At 39.3% G+C, this 19,636-nt stretch overlaps 1 protein-coding gene across 5 annotated transcripts in view; it reads left to right on the forward strand.

Moving 5' to 3' along the window:
- Positions 1 to 19,636, forward strand: part of LOC150084795 (protein trachealess-like) — a 361,172-nt gene that overhangs the window by 83,849 nt on the left and 257,687 nt on the right. Inside the window, exon 1 of one of the 5 annotated variants that reach the window (XM_090376611.1) lies at positions 10,462 to 10,545. The exons of the other annotated variants lie outside the window; for them this stretch is intronic. The gene's annotated coding sequence lies outside the window, so the exon portion shown is untranslated. Of the gene's footprint in view, positions 1 to 10,461; positions 10,546 to 19,636 lie in introns of those variants that run through there. 5 annotated transcript variants of the gene reach the window in all.

Here is a 19,636-nt window from a genome sequence, read left to right on the forward strand (position 1 = left end):
TAGGCTTAACGAGTGGGAAACAATTTCTGTTATTTCATTTGATCGATTATAAGTAGAATGAAAGGGCTAAAAGTATATTAAATTAAATTAACAACGCAACTCCAGGTTTTGAAAGCAACAATTCGTTTTTTGGACTTGTCATATATGCGGAAAAACAACGTAAACTTGCTCTTTAAACGTTAATAAAAATATAAGTTTTATGGCACCTTCTGTATTTGCAGCTTACGCGTAATCATATTTATTTCGTTAGAGTAAGCCCATTTAAAAAGTTTTCCTTAAGAAGTTTGCAGCTTTAAGTCGATTCTTTTCCTCTTGGAAACCCATTGTTGTTTTTCCACAGATAAAGTTCTTGTAGTAAAAGATGTCCCCTGAGGGATGTTGCTAAAATATTCATCCCGTGAAACATTTTACTTCTCCCAGCGCTTCTGTTGTGGATTAAATATAAGTTGTAATTCAATTGGATTAAAAAAAAAGAAAAAAGAATCGAAAGGGTGAGAAAAAGAGTTGTTTTTCTTTAGTCATCTTCAAATCACTTCTCGCAACTTTAACCCAGAGTCACGAGTTAGCGCTCTGCATCGATAAATATAACTTTATTATTATCAAAGCAACTGTTATTAGTATGTATTCACAGAAATAACATGATGGATCACTTTTTCGTTGATATTTTATTCATTGACGAAATAGTACAGAATACTTAATGAGGAAGGTACTCAGTTAATATAGATTCTCTGGCTGAGAGCTTCCTCCTGCACAAACTCCTTTCATTTCATGCAGCTAATATTTATGAAATAATTTCTTCCTGATCGAACACTCAATGAGGGAAAAATTGTCTTCTGTACAGTAACATTTTCAACGATCTAACGAAACCGATTTTGGGTCCAAAAGGCGCCATTGTTATTCAATATCCGTCGACAGATGGCGCCACCATGACTCGGCTGTTTTTTTCCCATCTGAGGTTGACTTTATTGAGAACCACTTAAAAAATTATTTCGCGCTATTTATTCTCAAAGTATTAACTAAAACGAGTGTACTGCATATCGAGGATTCTGTGGAATTGTGGGAAAGGGACCAGAGGGACCTAGACTGTCGATTGAGTTCTATATTTTTCTAAATTTTAGTATATATATTTTTTAAATAATAAAAACAGTAGATGGTCTTTATCTACAGTTCCTTGACAAAAGAGTGGAAACGTAGTCCTCTCAGTTGTCATTACGTATGCGAAGTTGGAACTTCGAAATCATGTAGTAGTTTATGCCATGGTCTTCTCAAAATTATTGGAAGTTTCGCGATTTTCAACTGCTCCTGTTTCTCTGGCCAGTAGTGTTAACTGCCTAATAAATATAATAATCTTAATAGTCACAGAAGAACAAAATTTACCACCAGCTGTCTTGATATCGCATCTTTTTATAGTACAGTACAATCTGCTATCTGATGAGGGACCAGTAGGTCTCGATGTAGGCTGTTATGGCAGTGTCTTATCCTTTAAACAAATGATAGAATATTCTTTTGGCCATGCTATTTGTTTAAGGGTGGTGCTATACGAAGGCAACTCGTGTAAAGTGAAATTCGTTCTACTTCTGAACGTTAAAACTATATTTATCGGGCAGTTCGAACTCTGCCAGCAAAAAGTGAAAATCCTACTTTCATAATAATGAAATAAAACTACCTGGTTCGGAATGTAATCATCGCGCTACTAGATGCAGGTTGAAGAATATCTTATTTCCCTACTATTGAAATTCAGCTTTCATTCTCCTTTTCCTCTAAATCAGATTCTGACGTTAATTAAATATTAAGATACAGAAATTATTCCAAGTTGTTTTACCGCAAACAAGTTCCAGAAATGTTCATTAAGTAATGAAAGATTACTCGCAATCTACCGACTTTTCCCTCATCAATTATCTCGAGCTTGGTAGTTGAATATTCATTTCATCGTGGCTACAATTTTCTGTGCATTGTCTTGAAACTAATGCGTCATAAAGGAAATTGCATCTTTAAATATTTAAAACCTCTCTGGCAATGCAATGAGACTTTTCTGTTTTATGTTGAAGGACCAGATTCTCATGAATTTTTCTCTGCATAAATCTGTGAATTGCGAGCGTGAATTCGAAAGTTCCTTTACAAAATTGATTTAGCTGTTAACAGTAAATAAATTATAGCACACATTCTCTCTCTCTTTCTGCGTGAGAGAATTATGATTCTATTAGTTTGTTGCTGTAAATGGTAAAATGTGAGAGTGGGTGAATTGTCTGACAAAACTCGTTTATCCGAAGGATGTGGGGTCGACTATAAATCAATGAAGTCGCAATCCCAACGATCGTGAGTTCGAATCCTCTGAGTTGTAAGGGCCGTGAAAAAAGCTGTTGTATCATGCACTGGAGTTCCGATAGTGCACCAGAGATATGTCTAACCATGAGTATAGCGGTGTTCTGTTGGTCACTCTTTTGGAAATATCTAGGTTCAAATTACGTCTACAACTGTAGGAATTTCTTAAAGGTGTATTTATTTGAGGTATAATTAGCCGGTCTGAGACCTGTATGGTTCCCTCCCCGAAACTTAAATAATAAATTTTCTGTTTATACTTCGGGACGACCACACGGTCAGAGGAGTTCACAAGATCGAGAGAATAAAGAAACAGCACCGTATTTAGCAGTTTACGAGTCTTAACTTATAAATTGGTCTCTGAACCTACGTGATGCACACAGCCTTCTGTTTTTTTATTTTTATTTTATTCCAGTTGTGAAATAAATAGTAAACAAATACCCCAGAAGGACTCTAAACAAAAATTGCTTAAATCATGCAAATACATGCATTTATGTGCAATAATGTCTATATGGGCCACAATGTCTGGAGCAAGGAAGATCCTAATAATTAACGTGTGTTGGTAGCTTTCAGCTTGACTGCTTGAGCAGAAACTAAATGGCACGATCACAAATCAGAAGCTTCATAATTGTGCCTCCAGTGGCAACCCTAACCAACAGTTGACCTAACTTGATGATTACTAATACGGTGATGTTCTTTCTCTTTCTTGAAACTCCTCTGACATTATGTAGTCGTCCTGGAGTATACACAGAAAATTATTATTGTTATTTATTATTTTTATATATTGTTTAAGGTGATAAACTAACAGCACGAGTGAACCGAAGGAGAAGAATAAAATTGCATTTGAATGCCATCATTGAGATCGATCCTAGCCATACGGTAATGACTCTGATTAAAACAGAGAGAAATATTTCTTTTTTTAATTAGGTATATACGTTTACAGTAATATAACTACTATTATTTAAATTGATAGGTTTCTTACCACAAGGATATCGAGATAAAATGGGACCAAAACCCTCAATTCCCCCCTCCCCAAAAGCCTCAAGGACTCCAAGAACAAGTATTTCGCTGCCATGCAAGCAAGAGTCAAATAAAAAACTTATTCCATAACGTATGGCTCTCTTCTCCTGCAAAGCAACTCTACATATTATCTTCATAGTACACATAAATCATTCTGAACCAAAACTGGACTGTCTTTCACACTTCCCGGTACAAGAAAACAGGGGTTAGCAGTAGTTCCGGAAGTGCTTCGTCGAAGGTCGCTGTACATAACTGTCATACAATTACCTTACTGATAAAAATCTTATTTTATACAAAACCATATATATACACGGCATCTGGTTTCTTCCCCTGATTTTATGAGGCAAATTGAATAACACACTCTCTTGACACACCCTACCATCAGATTATGACGAGGTTAGTTTTCCATAATAGTTTTATTACGAGTTTAATAAGACTTGGTTTGAAATGTCAATTACAAGGTAAGCTTAAAAGTTTCCCCTGACCTACTTATAGTGGATTCAGGACGCTAAAGTTTTTATTGAGTCATGATATAAAAGTTGTATGTTTGTACATAAATTTAATGCAATGTCCCTTGTTGTGTCACAGATCATTCGTGATCATAAAGTGCAATACTGTACGACGAGCCGGTTCTTGTATCTTCACAAAAAGCAACCGAAAAATGTTAATGATGACCAAGGCGTGGAATCCATTATTTGATCTTGCTAAACCTTTGATGGAGTGGTTTATGTGTATGTTTTAAGTGCCAAAGCCACTAAGACTATGAGGCGATAGCCTTATGTGTGCATTCTGTGGTCCTTTTGCCTGTTTGCTGGACAAAAGTCAAGTTTTCTGGAGAAAAAACCGTGCAGCCTCGCCTGAGACCGACGAACTCGGCCACATTGTGAAAAAAAAATTCCATAAAAATTCCTTACGTTATTAACAGGATTTGAACCCGGGCATTTTCCATTGATGTGAGGAGATGGTGATTATATCCACTATGCTACGCGCTAGGGCACATTTGATTGAAACAGTTGAAATAATGTGAGTAGTCGCCATGGAACCCCAAACATGTTGCCATACGTATGGAAAGCTGAACGGTTCAGCTTTCAATTGAGAAGAAGCCATTGTTTAAAAATGGGGCATCAGTCATTGTTCTGTGATTTAAACCATCCTACAAAAAATCATGAGACACTCCTCTTATTGCATACAATTGTGTACAACTCCGAAATATGCAAATATTTTGGCTTAATGATCATTTTAATTTTGAGCAGAATTAACGAGCACACAGAAAAAGCTAACAGAATTCCAGAGGGAAATGATAATTAGATGCCATATTAAGAAAATGTCTGTATGAGTAATTGCTCATAAATAAATATTCCAAGATCGACAATGGGCAACATTCCAAATAAATGGGAATTTACAGAGATGGAACTGATTCCAAGTAGGCCTAAAATACTGGCTGATTAGGAGCGACTTCCCTTGAGACAACTGGTTATCTCAGATCTTAGAGAATCTGAGTTTAGAGCTGCGAGTAGCTTCATAGCCGAGTATGTTGTCCTAATAATGAATTTAGGAGATGTCATGGTTTGTATGCCATGGAGGTGTTTCTGATAGCATGGACTAAGTCCACTGGTCGCAGTGCATGGAACCATGAATACTGCATCCTGCATTAATGTTCTGGATAATTCTCTGTGTATTTATTAGATCTGTTTATTGCTCTGCTCAAGAGCCACCCACCCCCCTGGACAGCAGTAAGCTAGGGGTGTGATATTTACATTCAGAGGTTAAGACAGGGACATGTGTCCGGCGGTTACATGGAGCACATGTATGCTTAATCCGAATGGTACAGAACTTACATTTTGTTTATTATTTTACATACTTGAAAGTTCTGCAATACCGAAGTGTCCCGAATTAAAGGATATTATTTTATCAAAAGTGCTATAAATTACAAAACCATGAGAAATATGTACAAAAAAATAAAGGATTGAGGCAGTCCTTCACCGGTTGTTGCCCGTGGTGTCTCTTCAATCTTGACTGTCTTAGTACTCACAGCCAGGCGTCTTTGGAGTAATAGATTCAAAGAGAGAGGACCAGTGACGGCTTCACTTTATTTTATTTTTCTTTCATCTTGTCGTGGGATGCATTGTCGTGACAATTTTCCTTCTGGTGGCCTCTCATAGGTGTATGTTTGTATATGTGTCCGTTATCTTCTGATGTCTGTATGTATGCTGCTCGCAGAATTTATCCAGGTCGATGGCTAGATTGTTGATAAAATCTACTGTGTTTCCTGGGAACTTGCGTCTCAAGCCTTTCAGGTTGTTCAAACTGATTCTGAGTGGGAGCTTTGGGTCCATTTGATTTCTTCCGGCAGTGCGGGGAGTTTTTATTAGGTCAGTGATGTCAGGGTCGTCCTGTGATTAGTCTGGCAAGTGTAAGAAGGTTTGCTACCACAATCTGTTGTTTCCATGGGGTAACTTTCAGATTCATGTAGAGTTGGGCCCTTGAAATGGTGTACTGGTTGCCAGTCCTCCAGTTGAGCCATTTCAGGAGCCAGTATTCCAGGCTGAGGAACTTATTGAAGTGTGTTGTGGGAGCAGAGGACCAAATGGTTGCTGCATAGAGGGGTATGGGATATAGGCATAGGACAACATATTTCTTTACCAGTTCGGTGTCATGAATTCCCGTTAGTTCCTGGCGGAATCGCCCACATATCATCCAACACTACAGTTCTCGATGTCAGAAAGCAGTGATTTCAATCATGGTTTGAAGAGAATAACGTCAGAATATGTCAGTGGCAGCACAAAGCTTCATTTGCTACTCAACTGAACATCCACGGGATAATTTTAAAGCAGAATTGCGGTAAGACTAAAATGAGGCTCCCTCTTCCTTAGTAAAGCTCACAAATGTTTTAATGAGGAGCATGGAACAATATCGCCATCTTTTTACGTAGAAAGCCTTCCGTGACGTATTGAAGAAATCATTACGCCTAAAGGTGGGTCAAAACGCTGTTACTTTCTTTGAATATAGACATGTTTTGTTTATAACTACAAGTTTTCCAGGACTTTTGGTAAAACAGTGTAATTCGCAGTAGAGATTGAAATTGAGTAAGCTTTCGCCATAGCGGATTTCTTAGTTGTTGGAAAAACAATCAAAGAATTCACTGTGGAAACCAACCAAGGAATGTTTGTTTATCTGAAAGCCAGAAGGAAGATTATTCGGAGAGTTACTCATCGTGCGAACGAGGGTAAAGGTAATTGTTATGTTCTTGTGATCCCAATGGACGAATCATACACTACTTTGACTCTAAGAAAGTAAAAGTGTGCCCACCATCTTTTTTTGTTCCCGAAGAAGGCATTAAGTAATGGCACATGCAAGCATGGTGATGCTCCCAATCTTCTTACACTAAAAGAGGACCATTCTCATTGCCCTGCATTACCGTAATCATCTCAATTGCCACGTGTTATCACTGGATTTGTGTAACTGCTTGCAACAAGCAAAGAAAATCAGCATGAAACCGCAGCAAGAGCATTTTTCTTCTAAACCCATTGCTTGTGGAGGTACTTAGCCGCACGCAATTAATATATGCGAAGTTGAAAAGCAGTGCGCCCATGAAATATTGTCTTCAACACTCACCTTCAAGCGACATATGTCCATTTGATTTTTACCTCTTCCTAGCATAGAAAACATGTCATCAGTGACGACGAGCCAATAATTTCTGCAGCAGAGAATTTTTCGACTCAGAGTGCAAAATTTTATGACCACAATCTTCTCAGGTTTCTGCGTTGTGGACAAAAGTATGTCTTTGGCAGGGGTTGAGAAAGAATAAGAAACTTGACCATTTTCAGCTTTCGGCATCCTCTGTAAGTAAGGAACGTTTTAATCCGATAAAACATGTAATTTTATTGGATTAAAATTAAAATTCCTTTAACAGAAATTCTAACTGCTTAATGGAAGGAAAACAGGTACTTGTTTGATAGGTTTCGATGGTTTTGTCCAGCATAGATTTTTCCCCCTTCTCTAGTTAATTTGATTATCGAATTGCGATTCGTGTTTCTGGATTTTCAATCAGTATTTAATGATGATTATCTATCTGTAAGCTGAAACAGCCATATTAAAAGGGAGTAGTAAATGTATATACACAGAGGAATTTTATTTTTAAAGCCGTTGCTAAATAAGACTGTCTTCCTTGCGTCGATATGCTTTTACACTTCCTTGACAATTAATTAGTGACTTTAATATGCTGATATCTGCAAGCATACTGTAGTAGGCAAATAGCTTAGCAAATATCTGGTTGTGGATGGATCGTTCCAAGACGGATTGTGCAGAGAACTCTGGCGATATGCATCATCTGCCCTGGCCAGATGATTCCAGAGATTCAGATGATTCCCGAGATTCACGACAGGATGTGATTCGTTAGGCATTCGCCTGACGAATCACATCCGTGATTCTCTGGAATCATCTGAATCGACACAACCGAGATAGACCTTAGCAACAACCGGCGGATCTAAAGGTCATTCTGGAACGGGAATGGAATAACATAACTTGGAACACCTCTTGGTACGTAGTGGAATCCATGCCGCGAGGATTGCCCTTGTATCGCCGCTAAATGTGAATGTACGTTAGATACATATTCTAATATTTGTTGGGCAGTGTATTTTAAATTTCTGATTGGCAAGGAAAGATGCGAATGGTAATATGCTTTACCCTTCCAATATAACTCTCTCGAATTGTTTTCCCTGTGACAAAGTTAATAGTGTGTCTGTGGGAATAACCACTGTAAGCTTCATTCACAATGAATCCATTGTAAAAAATAATAATAATACATTCCAAGAGCATCCCTTTTCGTAATTAGCACTTACCTTACCTTGAGATGAATACCTGGTAATTGAACAGTTTACCGATGTGATTAGATTTTAATTAGCGAGACTTTGTGTGATCACAAAGACTGCGCTATAATATTGTGTACCTTATTTGACAGTTTCTCTCATCTCCTTATTATCTGTGACCTTTATCAATCAAAGGTTAATGTAGAAGCTTAACGAGGGGGGGTATGGTGAATGTGGCCCTGGCGGCAATTCATCATGGGTTTCAAATGGAGTTCAGAAAAGCCTCAGAATAATTAGAATAATTTTAAAAATATCGCTACAGTTGCTAATATCTAAATAAATTACTACAAATGTAAATATGTGGGCTTCAGAACTTGCTAACGAGGATGCAGAGTCAATAAAGCCAGATACTTTAAAGGGATATGAATGAAATTTTTAAGGCCCTGAGTGGGGATAGTAAAATTAATGAATGCGAAAATTTCTGGCAATAATGATGCCTGAACCAGGAGGCACAAATTCAAATTAAGGAAGAACAGATATGAAGTGGATTAGTATTAGTAACACCAAATTATGCAAGGAAGCGGACTTTTTCTGCATTAGCAAAAATAAATAAATAACATAAAACAAAATATTTGTAACCATCCAATTCTCTTTTGAATTTAGCCCGACAACCCGCGGCCTATACGTGAACTATATGAGATCCAGTCCTCTGTCATCTCCTAAGATTTTATATTTGTGTCTCTGGTTCATGTTTCAACTGCGAGAGAGAAAAGACTTTCCTCATTCATTTTACTCAACCCCTTCAGTCCATTATACGCCTTAATCGGATCTCCCCTTAGATGTCAAGTTACTAAAGTTTGCTGACCACAATTTTAAGCGGTTCTTCATATGTGTTGATTTGCCTTCATCACTAGGCTGGTCGCCCTTCTTTGATCCCTCTAGAGAAGTTCTGTCTTCCTCAGGTGAGGTCTCCAGATCTGAACACAACATTCCAAATGTGGTCTAACCATCATCTTGTTTAGAGGGATAATGACGCCCTGCTCCCTGCTAGCAAAGAATTATAGAAAATTCCACTTATCCAGAGAGTTGTTAATCATTAGAATAAGGTGCTCTTCCATGGATTGTTGAATTCCGACTACTTGGGGAAAAAAAATTCAAAGGCCAACTTGGATCAGTACCTATGGGAAGAAGGAAAAACATGGATTTTTGCTTATTTTTTTCTTTTGGCTGACTCAGGCTTTACCTAACTGACAATCAGCTGTTTTAGCCATTCACCATTGGGCTAATCACAACTAAAAACAAACCTTCACAGTGGCCTTCGGACTTTGGAAGAAAACGTTGGAAAAATGTGCGTTCTTTCTAGGAGATTATGTTGATAAATGACTTAAGTTTCATTTCTGTACCACGTGTATTTTATGAAAACTAAATTTGGAAACCTTATGAGTTGAATACACTTCGTATTTAATTAAGAATTTCCATTCTAAAAAAAGATGATTTTAAAAATGTACATGGGTTAGATGGAAGTTGAGTAACTCCCCCCCCCCCCCCACTTTCCATTACGGAAACTTTGAATGAAAACTCTCAATTAGAAAATTCTTCATAAACTTTGGGTTTGCACAACACTGGTAAAATTTGTGGTATTTGAGGTTGCATAAATAAAACGAATTTGCTGCTTATATTTCGGGATGTCAGAGGAATCGACACGATAGATGGAAAACAAGAACAATTTAGTCGTCAAGGGCTGGAACCACGGCCAGTCAAACACGAATACTTTGGTACCCTCGCGGTTCACCACTCTGGTACAGCAGCCTTCAGAGGGGGGAATGGTGTACTGGACACATAAATGCCAAGTGCTCTTCATCAGCAAAAAGTGAAATAATTAAACGTTAAGAATTATTTAGCTATGGAACACTAATTATGGTAATAATGCAAGTAAGGTTCTAAACATTTTTGTTCATGTAAAAAATCTAAACTGTAAACAGCCATTATCAGTATCAGGTTTACAAACAGAACGTCTTATGGCCGATCTCGTGTTGGATGAAGTGTGTGGCACGTCTCTCTCTCTCTCTCTCTGAACCGGTTTATTTGAGCGCAAGCTTACTCGTAATATTGCATTTGTATCCTTCACCCTGTATCGTCTACCGTAAAGCATAGTCTCGTGCCAATTTTTATACTGACGTGTTATTCGCAGACCTTTTAGACCACACCCACAAATGTGTATGTGTTCCCTTGGCAACGTGCACGTTGTACACACAGCTACTTACTGTTCAAGCCATTACGTCATGCGAACGGGGCCGAAGTTATTCCAAGAACGTCGAGTAGAGATTTTATTTAATCCGTTAAGATATTTCTCTCGAAAATGCTAAGCTAATCCGTGGATTACTCAAGACTTACAAAGGTGTGTACAATTTCGAAACGGCTGAGGTTCCAAGACTTAATTCAGGTACCGAAGAAATTACTATTCCGTATGTTATGCTAATATTGAGCTTTGTAATAAGCCGATAAAAAAAAACAGAAAAAAAAAGAGAAAAAAAAAAATCGTATCTTACTTTACGACCATTTTGATTAGAAGTACTACCGCGACATCTGGTGACCATTGGAGCAACTATGTCTTGGGTTATGTTTGTCACTGAGTTGTGACTGTACACTTCAACTTCCGTACAATGAATTCAGGATTTTTAATGATTTAATTTTAATGAATTCACTGAAAGTGTTCAATTAAACACTTTCTGTTAATTCGAAGATGTGCGCAGCCGCACACCAATATTTATTTCTTTTGTTTATTCAAATTTTGTTGTTCTCTTCCCACTTAGTTGGCAGGAAGGTCTGAAGACATCAAAATTAATTCCGTTTCGCTACTAAAATTATTATTATTGATTTATTTATTTTATTTTATTTTTTCGTTACTGAATGGGCAATTAATATATATTTTGTTCAGTTTTTATTTCATTTCAGTGAAAACTAAATTTGCAGGGATGGAAGTATACAGCTCTCACGGACTCCTTGTGGTCTGAGTTACCTTGGTGTTAATCCAAAACAATAAAACCATCCCTCAATCTGTGTACAGTACAAAAAAGGTATCTTATGTGTATTTGTTTGTGTTGTTGCCTAGCAACAGACAGAGCGCCTCCAATGGTGAAACACGGAGCTAATATTGTATCGTTTAGATTATTAAATATACACTGGTCTCCAACATATTGGAACACCTCATCCCTGGCAAGTAAGAGTTAATTCGAAGTCACTTAAATATAGGATATACAAGTTAGTTAATTTCGTGCGTTACATTTTAGGCGCGTTCGATTTTTGTCTTAAATTTATTGATTTTTTCCCCCTTTTTTCTTCGATTAACAGAAGTGATAAGTAAATATAGTTATCTCCTTGTCAATTAATTATTAATGTTATAACTTCATGCACTGCTCGACAAAATTAACAGAACATGTGTTGTAACTTGTGAAACTTTCAGTGAAGCGGGACACGATTTGGTATTGTCGTGAACCATAGAATAACGATGAGATTAGGAGACGGCGAGAAACTTCGGACAGGTATAAGGGACATTTATAGGGGTTGTATTAGAATTGTCAAGAAGGTCACATGACAGAAGTCGATACAAGATGCTCGAAAATATGGTGACATGACATGAGTACGGCGTATGATCCCTTCCAACAACTAAACAGGCCTGACAGCAGTGAACCATACTCGATATAAGCGTGTCTATAAGATTCTGTGGCAACGAATCTCACTCTTCCACCAGCGCAGACCTTCACTCACCAAGCGACCGAGAAACTGGCTGTTGGCGTGCAATGCGAGGCCCAAGGGCATCCCACACATGTTCGATCGGATTTAAGTCTGGCGATCGTTGTGGCCACGGCAGTCGTTGGATATCTTCAGTTTCAAGATATTTCTCCGCCCATTCAGCTCTATGTGCAGTCGCGTTGTCGTGCATGAAAATAAAATCTGGACCAACCCTACCCCTAAAAAGGCGCACATAGGGTTCGAGGATCTGTTCTCGGCATTCTGTGCAGTTACGGTACCCCTATCAAAAACATGGAAGGAAGCGGCTGTCGATTATTCCGCCCCAACCAGAACACTGTCTTCGCCATAATTCTATTATTCCGCCCCAACCAGAACACTGTCTTCGCCATAATTCTGAGGTTGAAAGGATATTACCGCATTCCTCGTTTTCTCCAGATGAAATAGCGTCTAGAATCTGTTTGTAGGCTACAACGGGACTAGTCAGAGAGCAGAACTGTGCCTCATTTGTCAGGGTTCCAAGTCACACATTCATGGCACCAGTTTCGACGAGCTCTACGGTGGTTTGGGGTTAATGGGATTCAAACCACTGGCTTCCTTGCACAGAGTCCACTTGAATTGAGCCTTCTTAACACAGTCCGGTTGGAAATATTTTCACCTGTGACCGCAGCAACCTCAAGACACAGTTTATAACAGGTCATCGTTGGGTTCCATCTTGCTGTTAGAGCCAGATAGCAGTCTGTTCTGGTTGGCGTAGCCCTCACGCGACCTTGGCCATCTCAGGAGACAGGAACCATCTTATAATGGTTCCTGTCTCCCTAAACTGCTTCCATAGTGCTGAGACTGCGTGACACAGTAAGCCAACGTTCCGCCTGCGACTGCCCGGCTTCAAGTCATCCAACGGCCCGCCATCTCAAAGAATCATCTAAACGACGACTAGTATTAGCAAAGGCATGTGATGCAAGAAAGCAAGCTTATACAGCAACAGCCAAAAAAAAAAAAAATAAATAAAAATAATAAAAATAAAATATAACCTCATTTCACTCATCCACTCGCTCCAAATGTTTGTCTAGTTCTGCCTTGAATCTATTTAAGCTATCAAATTCTACAATGACAGATGGAAGTTTGTTTCAGCAATCAACCACCCGCTAAAGGCAAACTTCCGCACGTCTATCCTACAACTGTCTTTCCTCAAGCGATTATTCTGAGCAAGAGGAAGAATCCCATCAGCATTGAGCATGCTCAAACCATTCAAGGCCTTATACACCTCAATCAGAGCACCCCCCTTATACACCTCAATCAGAGCACCATCACCTCAATCAGATCACCATCACCTCGCGGGTGCCTAGTCTCAAGACACTGTAATTTGCAAATCTTAAGCCTTTCTTCTTAAGAACAACCCTTTGTTCCATTCACTAACCTTGTTGCCCTTCTCTATACTCGTTCTAGCAGCTCTACATCCTTCTTAAAACGAGGCCTTCAGACCTGTATACAGTACTCAAGGTGTAGCCTGACCATTGCCTTATACAATGGGATAATCACCTCCTTATCCCTCCTAGAAAAATTCCTGTATATCATCGACAAGACACCATGAGCTACTTTTGCAGACCGTCTGCACTGCTCAGAAAACTTCATATCTGACTGCACAATTACCCCCAGGTCAGAGGCGGATTTAACGGCGGGCGCATCGGACGCGCGCCCTGGGCCCCGACTTCTGAAGGGCCCATGCAAAACCCCAACTTTATACGCAAAACCCCAACAAATTAGTTGAACTAATATGTTCAACTATTAGTTCAAAACTTTGTGATTATTATTATGCTATTATTAATTATATTATACATATATTATATTCAAATTTTATTGGAAATAAAACATTAATAGTACATAATATTTTTTATTTATTTAAAAAAATGGTTAACATATATTTTTATTTTCCCTGTCTCTCTTTTTTTAAGGGGCCCAATATTTTCTTCTGCACCTGGGGCCTCAACCGATCTTAATCCGCTACTGCCCCAGGTCCTTTTCATTCTCTACCACTGTCACTGTTGTACCACACAGTTGATACGTTACTCTGGGGTTACTGCTTCCCATATGCAGTACTTTACATTTGTCAATGTTAAACTTCAGTTGCCACCTCTCAGCCCATTTGCTTAACTTTTCTAGATCCTGTTGCAGCAGCGTACTGTCATTAGTGTCATTAACAACCGTGCCGACCTTCGTATCGTCTACAAACTTAGATATACCCCGATATACCTTCATAAATATCATTGATAAATTCTGAAAACAACAATGGGCCCAACACTGAACCCTGGGGGACTCCACTAATAGCATTAGTCCACGAAGAGCAGTGTCCATTGATTACTACTCTCTGTCTTCTCCCACTCAACCATCCCTTTATCCATAGCAGCAATTTGCCTCCAATGTCACACTGCTCCAATTTGTGCAGCAGTCTTCCATGTGCAACCGTATCAAAAGCCTTTCTAAGATCCAAATATATGATATAAAAATTATTCTTTGCATCCAGTTCCTTTGTGACCACATCATAGTATCCAATTAACAAACCCATGCTGTGTCCAAGCTATGAAGTGTTGTCTAGATGATCCTGCAGTGCTTCTGTAACCAGTGCCTCCATTAATTTTCCTTGAACAGAAGTTAAACTAACATGTCTGTAATTATCTGTGTCTTCCTTTGATCCTCCTTTGTGAATTGGGGTCACATTTGCACATCTCCAGTCCATGGGTGCTTCCCCTGAGTCCAAGGAAGCTCTCATAATTATGGCTAAGGGTTTGCTTACTTCCTCTGCTGCCTCCTTTAATATAACTGGATAGATCCCATCCACCCCAGGTGCCTTTCTTGTGTTTATCTTCAACAATTTCTCCTCCACTTTACTCTCAGTTATTACAAGATTCTCTAGCTTACTGCCAGAGTTGAATACACCTCTGGTATTCCCTCGCTGAATAACTCCTCATATGTGAATCTCGATGCAAAATATTCATTTAGTTTGTTAGCTACCTGAGCAGGCTCATCAACAGTTGACCCATCGATATCAAGTGGACCAATCTGATTCATCTCCTTCTTTCTAGAGTTTACATAAGTAAAGAACTCTTTGCTGTTTTTCTTTGCATCCTTTGCCAAAGATTTCTCAGCTTATATCTTTCATAGGCTTCTGTGTCACCCATTAATTTATACGTATCCCATGCATTTTTCTTCTCTGCCACGAGTCTCCTTAGTTCATCTGACATCCATTTAGGCTTAAACCTTGAACAATATTTCTTAGTTGGTATGTAAAGCCTAGTAGCTTCCAAGAGAAGTTCTTTGAATGCTTTCCATTTTGAATTTGCTGTTGGTAACATCATCAGTTGGTTCCACCGTATAGAATTTAAATACTGTCTCAGACCACTGTAGTCACCGTTACGAAAGCAAAAACCCTTCCCTTTACCCCTGATTGCTTGCTTGCTATCCCGAGTACTGGAGATGTGGCTATCCCAGTGAACAAGCCAAAAAACAAAAAAAAAAAAAAAAACTGAAATATGACGTGGGCGCAACCCGTGATTGCATGAATAATTTGCATAATGTGTGACTCTGCAAGGTGGCAGATCGATTTCTATTGGATACTGAGAATTTAAATGCCAGGATGCCTGTTATATTATATATATTCGCCTTCGGCAACACTGTTCAAAACAAAATATTCATGAAAAACATTTTGTTCTGTTAATTTTATCGAGCAGTGTAGAACACTTAAGACTCTTTAGCACTACTGTATTAAGTTCTCTAAACTTAGCCGTTCAATTTAATTAGAATGTATAATATTTATTTCTCTTCATGCATATACTCTTTTTTTTTTTAATCTCGTTTCCTCGACACCACGAGCGTTTCATAACAGCCAGCTTCTCGGTCAATTGGTGAGCTAAGGTCTTCGCTGGTGGAAGAATGGGATTCGTTGCCACAGAATCTTATACAATATGTGGAAGCGTTCACAGACTGTCTAAAGCTGACAATACTGCATTAAAACCACATTTAATCTATGAATTTCTGTTTTTCCGTACAAATTGTAATTTTATCCATATTAAAAAAAAAAAAAAAAAACACACCAAAGATTGCCAGATTTCTAATTGTCCGATTTTAATGAAATTTGGTATGGCTCGACAATAGTACCTTGTCACATGGCGGGCATTTCCATTTTCCAGACTGTAGAAAAAGAGATAGCTGTCTCCGAGTAGTGCACATCATCGCCTATCCTGGTTCAGAGGATGGAAACATTGCACATTAACAGGAATGGTAGAACGTGATGTGGAATGATGGATCACGTTACGCAATCCAAGCTTTAGATGGATGCATGTGAGTGCGACGTATGCCCAACGAACAGTTTCACTCGTATTTTGTAATTGTACTAATAATTAATTTCGTTGGTGGAAGTGTAATGGAATTTGTCTGTTTTACGTGGTTTGGATTTAGCCCATGGGTTATCTTTGATGAAACTGTGAATTTACTGACTATCGTGACATTCTGCAGAATTTAGCATTGTGGAAATTGTTTGAAGGTGGGCCTTATTTGGAATAGCAAAACAACGCTCCACTTACTGCATGGTGTGAGTAAAATAAAGTAGAGAATCTGGTATTTCCATTCCAATTTGAACACGTTTGGGATATTTGGGAACAATAATTGAGAAGCAGAAGAAGGTATCCCCCAGATATTGGTGTAATTAAAGCCCATGGGGACTAAATGCTCGATATTAAAAATTTATTTTTTCTAATCAGATATTTATTGTCCCAATGCATATGTTGGAGGAGAGTGTTCAATAGTTGTGGGAAGTGATAGGTGAAATAATAAAAGGTACAAAAATTTACTGCTGGAGGTGACAGTTTGTGGTTGTGAAGGAATGAGACAGATGTATGGTACTGAAGAATGAGTAGTAAAAAAAAATTGAACAATGAGGTAAGAGAAATGGGCTAATTAAGGGGAATGAATGATAAAGCAGGATTGTGGGAGTGAAGGTGAGGAGTGGGCATCACGACTTATATTACAACAGCTGTTGTGTTTTTTTTATAACTAATATAATTATAGAAGATGACTCCCGTTGATTTAACAGGCTTTGCTGCTAGTAAAAGCATAACAGTGAAAACTATCCATACAACTATGGAAATTGCTTATTACTGGATAATCGTTACTAAAGAAGAGAATAAACAGCAGGATATAAATGCACACATGATGAACAAATACAAACTTCATAATAATAATAATCTGATCGTGGAGAGACTGACCATAGCTCGGAAAGAAGGAAGACGGGGCTTGACAGACCTCAACGAGCAACAGAAGGTTGAGAACCTGAAGGATTACTTCCTGAAAAACACAACGCCACTCTACTAAGCCACAAGGAAGATAGACAGGCGACATACCCCACTCAATCTAAGCAAGGAGACCCCTCCTGCCCAGACTTCAATAACTTCAATGCGACCACATAGATAAAATAGCTCCCAATGGCTCACGAGCTGGATGCTTCTCCCCGAGACTGGATGATTCATGCTCGTCATCCAAGACCAGGTAATCAACATCAGGAACTATATAAAATACATCGCCAAGGTACCCGGAGTGATAGATGATACATGTCGACGATGCCAGTACCTGGCCCCAGAAACAATCCAGCACATCACCACAGGATGCAGGGTGATCACCCAGACGGAGTACACTCATAGGCATGACTAAGTCACAAGGATAATACGTCAGAACCTAGTGACGAAATACCAGTTGATCGAAGAAAGTGTACTGTGTTACATATACAAACCACAGGCTGTACTACAGAGCACAACCCACAAACTCTGCTGGTACCGCGCTATAATAACAAATAAGACGATCCCGCACAAGAGTTCCGACATAACCCTCCTCCACTAGAAGGAAAAGGCTACCTATCTGATCGGCATAGCGGTGCCCAACAGTGGCGTAGCTACCATGTAGGCAGGAAAGGCAATTGCCTCCGGGCCCTCTTTCGTTAATTAAGTAGGGGCCCGAACATATTCTTTGCCTCCGAGCCCGAAAAAGGGTAGCGACGCTACTGGTGCCCAACACAGGCAACCTACGAGGAAAAGATCAGGAGCTTCATAAACCTAAGACAGGAGGTCGAAGAGAAGCAGTATATGGAACAAGTAACGACCATTCCGATCACCGTGTCAACCAATGGCATGGTGCCAGAGACCCTACACTGGTCTAGCGGGAATAGGTATGCCAGAGAACACCTACAAGGAACTCCAGAAAGTCACGATTCTGTAGGATAGCCCGGGAGTTTCCAGAGTAATAATAATAATAATAGCTGGACATAACAACCCTGTGCCCTTTCAATCAAAACCAGTACCTGTCATGAGGTGGAATCCCCTCTACATCAGGGAGAAATAATAATAAGATAAGTAAACCCAATGCTGACACACTTCCTAGAAACAATCATGGCGAAACGGAGGACTACCATCGAGTTCAAGAACATCACAACCAGACCGATACCCATCAGAAGAGGAATCTTCCAGGGAGATGCTCTTAGCCCACTATAGTTATGTCTAGCGCTCAACCCACTGTCCATCATGCTCAATAACAGCAAGTACGGATTTACCCTAAAAGAAGGGAGAAAGAACTAGTATACTCTCTCTCCCCCTGATGTACATGGACAGGGGCGTATTCATGGTTAGACAGAGGGACATATATCCCCTTAACCAAAATGAAATTGAAGAAAAGTAATGTAGGAGGCGTTCTACAAAAAAACCTCAAAAGCCTGGTTGCCATGTCCCGCTTACGATGATACGAGGACCTGATCGCAGTGCCCCCCTTACGATTAAGGCCACCGTAGTCTAGTGGTCACGCGCGCGGGTGTATAAGTACACGTGCCTTGAGTGATCAGAGTTCAAGCCCGTGACTGCTGAATACGCTGCTGTTTCTTGTATTCTATCTATCTTGTGAACTCCTCTGACCGTTTGGTCGTCCCGGAGTATAAACAGAAAATTTATTATTATAAAATTTATGATGCTTAGATACGCCACTGTACATGGATGATAACAAACTCTACGGCACAACCGAGAATTAACTCCAACAGCTCCTCCATAGCACTGACAAGACCCATGGATCGCATCAATTCCAACAGCTACAAGACCCATGGATCGCATCAATTCCAACAGCTACAAGACCCATGGAATTAACTCCAACAGCTACAAGACCCATGGAATTAACTCCAAGAGCTACAAGAACCATAGAATTAACTCCAACAGCTACTCCAGATCACCAACGATAGCACTGACAAGACCCGTACATTATATCAAGGACATGCAGTCTGACTAAACTACCAGATGAAGACCGGTGAAGAGAAAGAAGCCATGACAGAGGGAGAAACATGCAGATATTTGGGGATGATGCAAGTCCACCAGTTAGAACACAAGGAGATCAAGGTCCGCTCCACTGAGAAATACGGTCAGAAACTGAGAAGCCTGCTAAAATCAAAGCTGAGTGTTGGGAATATGGTCACAGCCATAAACAATTATGCAGTCCCACTACGTTTCACATGCTAGTATAGAATCTGTATGGTGTGAGATAGTTGGAAACAAAGGTATAATGCGAATAGGAGTAATCTACAGACCAGGTGATTGTGAAGATTATAACGAAAGCCTCTACATGCAAATAGAATGGGCAAGTAAGCGTCAATGTCTTATTATGGGTGATTTCAATTTGCCTCTAATTGATTGGAGTAAATGGGAAGGAAACTCGAC

Source organism: Mastigoproctus giganteus, chromosome 6, assembly GCF_048544385.1.
Source record: "Mastigoproctus giganteus isolate SK-2022 chromosome 6, ASM4854438v1, whole genome shotgun sequence".
Classification (NCBI taxonomy): domain Eukaryota; kingdom Metazoa; phylum Arthropoda; class Arachnida; order Uropygi; family Thelyphonidae; genus Mastigoproctus; species Mastigoproctus giganteus.